General features: G+C 40.0%; 1 non-coding gene across 1 annotated transcript; it reads right to left on the bottom strand.

The window, feature by feature from the left end:
* Positions 1-4,534: 4,534 nt before the first annotated feature.
* On the bottom strand, positions 4,535-4,642 carry LOC130977178 (small nucleolar RNA R71). The gene has a single exon (XR_009084883.1). It is a non-coding gene; the product is annotated as a small nucleolar RNA R71 (small nucleolar RNA).
* Between the last annotated feature and the right edge of the window lie 666 nt (positions 4,643-5,308).

Below are 5,308 nucleotides of genomic sequence, written 5' to 3'. Positions count from 1 at the left end.
AACTCCCGACTCCAAAGGGAAGAACTCGACCTACTCTCAGAAGTCCGAGAAAGGGCTCGGATCAGAGAGGAAGCGCTAAAATGCCGCATGGCCTTAAGATATAATCAAAAGGTAGTGCAGCAAAGCTTCGCCAACAATGACCTCATCCTAATCCAAAATGATATCGGGACAAATCGACCTGGAGAGGGAAAGCTAGCAGCTAATTGGAAAGGACCCTACCAAATCACAGAGGTACTGGGAAAAGGTTACTACAAAGTGTCCGAACTCGAGGGCCGAGAGCTACCGAGATCATGGCACGCCTGCAACCTAAGAAGGTATTATAGTTAAATGGTAATAAAAGATCTTAGGACAAAGGTGCACTCTTTTTCCTTAAAAAAAGGTTTTTTAATGAGGTACTGTTCATACCTGGTTCGAGCAGTCCGACTTTGGATATTCTACAGACGAAGCAACCGACCTCTTCAGGTCAGGACGACCCGACCCCTTCTCAAAGAGCTCGGTCAAGCTACTAGGGAAGCCCAGTAAAGGGCCCAAAATAGAGGAACACAACCCAGATCCTAAAGCAACCTGATGAGCGGATAATTTATACACTTTTTGGCATTGTTTTTAGTATGTTTTTAGTATGATCTAGTTAGTTTTTAGTATATTTTTATTAGTTTTTAGTTAAAATTCACTTTTCTGGACTTTACTATGAGTTTGTGTGTTTTTCTGTGATTTCAGGTATTTTCTGGCTGAAATTGAGGGATCTGAGCAAAAATCTGATTCAGAGACTGAAAAGGACTACAGATGCTGTTGGATTCTGACCTCCCTGCACTCGAAGTGGATTTTCTGGAGTTACAGAAGCCCAATTGGCGCGCTCTCAACAGCGTTGGAAAGTAGACATCCTGGGCTTTCCAGCAATATATGATAGTCCATACTTTGCCCAAGATTTGATGGCCCAAACCGGCGTTCAAAGTTACCTCAAGAAATCCCAGCGTTAAACGCTGGAATTGGCACCCAAATGGGAGTTAAACGCCCAAACTGGCATAAAAACTGGCGTTTAACTCCAAGAAGAGTCTCTACACGAAAATGCTTCATTGCTCAGCCCAAGCACACACCAAGTGGGCCCGGAAGTGGATTTTTATGTCATTTACTCATCTCTGTACACCCTAGGCTACTAGTTTTCTATAAGTAGGACCTTTTACTATTGTATTGAGACATCTGGGTAGCTATCTTCATTTTTATGCTATCTTAGATCATTGGGAGGCTGGCCATTCGGCCATGCCTAGACCTTATGCTTATGTATTTTCAACGGTGGAGTTTCTACACACCATAGATTAAGGTGTGGAGCTCTGCTGTACCTCGAGTATTAATGCAATTACTATTGTTCTTCTATTCAATTCCGCTTGTTCTTTGTCCAAGATATCACTTGTTCTTCAACTTAATGAAGGTGATGATCATCACCATTCTCACTCATGAACAAAGTGACTGACAACCACTCTTGTTCTACAAGCATCTGAGGCTTAGTGAATATCTCTTGGATTCCTGATAACACGACGCATGGTTGATCGCCTGACAACCGAGTGCTCGCCTGACAAACGAGCCAGCCATTCCGTGAGATCAGAGTCTTCGTGGTATAAGCAAGAACTGATGGCGGCATTCAAGAGAATCCGGAAGGTCTAACCTTGTCTGTGGTATTCTGAGTAGGATTCGATGACTGAATGACTGTGACGTGCTTCAAACTCCTAGCAGGCTAGGGCGTTAGTGACAGACGCAAAAGAATCAATGGATTCTATTCCGGCCTGAACGAGAACCGACAGATGATTAGCCTATGTTGTGACAGAGCATCAGGGACGTATTTTCACTGAGAGGATGGGAGGTAGCTGCTGACAACAGTGAAACCCTACACGAGCTTGCCATGGAAAGGAGTATGAAGGATTGGATGAAGGCAGTAGGAAAGCAGAGAGACGGAAGGGAAGGCATCTTCATACGCTTGTCTGAAGCTCTTACACCAATGATATACATAAGTATCTCTATCTTTATCTTTATGCTTTATTCGTTCATCACTATACCCATTTGAGTCTGCCTGACTGAGATCTACAAGATGACCATAGCTTGCTTCATACCACCAATCTCCGTGGGATCGACCCTTACTCGCGTAAGGTTTATTACTTGGACGACCCAGTGCACTTGCTGGTTAGTTGTGCGAAGTTGTGTTTATGCCATGGTATTGAGCACCAAGTCTTTGGAGCCATTACTAGGGATTGTTTATGTTTTGAAAAGTATTGATCACAATTTCGTGCACCAAGTTTTTGGCGCCGTTGCCGGGGATTGTTCGAGTTTTGAGCAAGCTTTTTGTCCGGTAACATCAGTGCCAAAATCCGGCAACAGCACCAAGTTTTTGGCGCCGTTGCCGGGGATTGTTCTTGTGTATGGACAACTGACGGTTCATCTTGTTGCTTAGATTAGGCATTTATTTTTTTTTTCGAGATTTTTGAAGGTGAATTCTAGAGTTTCATGATGATTTGTTGAAATCTGGCTGGCTGAGAAGCCATGTCTAATTCCATTGGACCGAGGTTTCAACTTATCATCACAAGAGCTTGATGATCTTTATCAATCTTGCTTTTGGAGCAGTGATTTGCTAAGGCTTGGCTGGCCTTTGGCCATGTCTAGTGTTTTGGACCGAAGCTTTCTTTGAAAGCTTGGCTGGCTGTGAAGCCATGTCTAATTCCTGGACCGGAGTCTTAGACTAGCATTGCACTGATTCCTGGAATTCTCATTAAGAATTTGGATATCTTTTTCCACTTAATCTTCGAAAAAAAAAACACAAAAATTTATAAAATCATAAAATCCAAAAATATTTCTTGTTTGAGTCTAGAGTCTCATCTTAAGTTTGGTGTCAAATGCATGTTTTTGTTATATTTTTCGAATCCATGCATGTATTTCTTTGTTTTGATCTTTGAATTCTATTGACTTGAGTATCTTTGTGTTTCATATAGTGTCAATAGTATACAAACTGCTAAGTTTGGTGTCTTGCATGCATTGCTATTTGATTCTTGTTGCATTTTGATTATTAAAAATCCAAAAATATTTTTAATTTGTGTCTTTTCAAGTCAATAATACAAAGAATTGAAGATTCAGAACATACTGCAGAGGAATTATACAGAAAAAGCTGGGCATTCAAAATGCCCAGTGAAGAAGACAGACTGGCGTTTAAACGCCAGCCAGGGTACCTGGTTGGGCGTTTAACGCCCAAAAAGGGTGCATTTTGGGCGTTAAACGCCAGAATGTATACCATTCTGGGCGTTTAACGCCAGGATGGTGCTAGGAGGAAGATTTTGTTTTCAAAATCAATTTTTTTTCAAGTTTTCAAAGTTTTTCAAAATCAAATATTTTTCAAATCATATCCTTTCAATCAAATGTTTTCAAAATCAATTTCTTTCCTTTTTTTAAAGATACTTACTAACAATTAATGATTTGATTGAACATCTCAAATTTGTTGCCTTTTCTGTTGAGAAAGGTTTAATGTTTGAATCATATCTTTTCTTGTTAGGCAAGTCATTAATTTTCAAAATCAAATCTTTTTTTTTTTAAATTGTTTTCAAATCATATCTTTTCAAATTGTTTTCAAATCATATCTTCTCAATCACATCTTTTTAATCACATCTTTTTCAAATTAAGTTTTCAATCAAATCCTTTTGACTTCTAATTTCAAATCTTTTTCAAAAATCACTTGATTTCTTTTCCACTCTTATTTTCGAAAATCAATTAAGTGTTTTTCAAAAATGTTTTCAAAATCTTCTAATTAATTTTCGAAAATTACTCCCCTCCTTCTCACATCCTTCTATTTATGGAGTACCACTCCTTCTCAATGCACAATTCGAACCTTATCTAATTAAAGTTCGAATTCTTCTTCTCCTTCTTCTTTCTATTTTTCTTTTTCCTCTGACACCTCAAGGAATCTCTATACTGGGACATAGAAGATTCCACGGTTTCTTGTTCTCTTCTCTTTCATATGAGCAGGAACAAAGACAAAGGCATTCTTGTTGAAGCTGACCCTGAACCCGAAAGGACCTTGAAGAGAAAGCTAAGAGAAGCCAAAGCACAACTCTCTGTAGAGGACCTGACCGAATTCTTCAAAGAAGAAGAAGACATGGCAGCCGAAAACAACAACAATGCAAACAATGCAAGGAAGGTGCTGGGTGACTTTACTGCACCTACTCCCGACTTCTATGGGAGAAGCATCTCTATCCCTGCCATTGGAGCAAACAACTTTGAGCTTAAGCCTCAATTAGTTTCTCTAATGCAACAGAATTGCAAATTCCATGGACTTCCAATGGAAGATCCTCATCAGTTCTTAGCTGAGTTCTTGCAAATCTGTGACACAGTCAAGACTAATGGGGTAGACCCTGAGGTCTATAGACTGATGCTATTCCCTTTTGCTGTAAGAGGCAGAGCTAGAATATGGTTGGACTCTCAACCTAAAGAAAGCCTGGACTCTTGGGAAAAGCTAGTCAATGCCTTCTTGGCAAAGTTCTTTCCACCACAAAGATGGAGTAAGCTTAGAGTGGAGGTCCAAACCTTCAGACAGAAGGATGGAGAATCCCTCTATGAAGCTTGGGAAAGATACAAACAATTAATCAGAAAATGTCCCTCTGACATGCTTTCTGAATGGAGCATCATAGGTATTTTTTATGATGGTCTCTCTGAACTATCTAAGATGTCCTTGGATAGCTCTGCTGGAGGATCTCTTCATCTGAAGAAGACGCCTACAGAGGCTCAAGAGCTAATTGAAATGGTTGCAAATAACCAATTCATGTACACTTCTGAAAGGAATCCTGTGAACAATGGGACTAGTCAGAAGAGAGGAGTTCTTGAGATTGACACTCTGAATGCCATACTGGCTCAGAACAAGATATTGACTCAGCAAGTCAATTTGATTTCTCAAAGTCTGTCTGGAATGCAAAATGCACCTGGCAGTACTAAGGAAGCTTCATCTGAGGAAGAAGCTTATGATCCTGAAAACCCTTCAATGGAAGAGGTGAATTACCTAGGAGAACCCTATGGAAACACCTATAATTCTTCATGGAGAAATCACCCAAATTTCTCATGGAAGAATCAAGAGAGACCTCAACAAGGTTTCAATAACAATAATGGTGGAAGAAACAGGCTTGGCAATAACAAGCCTTTTCCATCATCTTCTCAGCAACAGACAGAGAGTTCTAAGCAGAATACCTCTGACTTAGCAACAATGGTCTCTGATCTAATCAAAACCACTCAAAGTTTCATGAATGAAACAAGGTCCTCCATCAGAAATTTGGAAGGACAAGTG

This window comes from Arachis stenosperma, chromosome 4 (assembly GCF_014773155.1).
Source record: "Arachis stenosperma cultivar V10309 chromosome 4, arast.V10309.gnm1.PFL2, whole genome shotgun sequence".
NCBI lineage: Eukaryota > Viridiplantae > Streptophyta > Magnoliopsida > Fabales > Fabaceae > Arachis > Arachis stenosperma.
The sequence above is the reverse complement of the archived record's forward strand: the minus strand, read 5'-3'. Positions and strand labels throughout refer to the sequence as shown.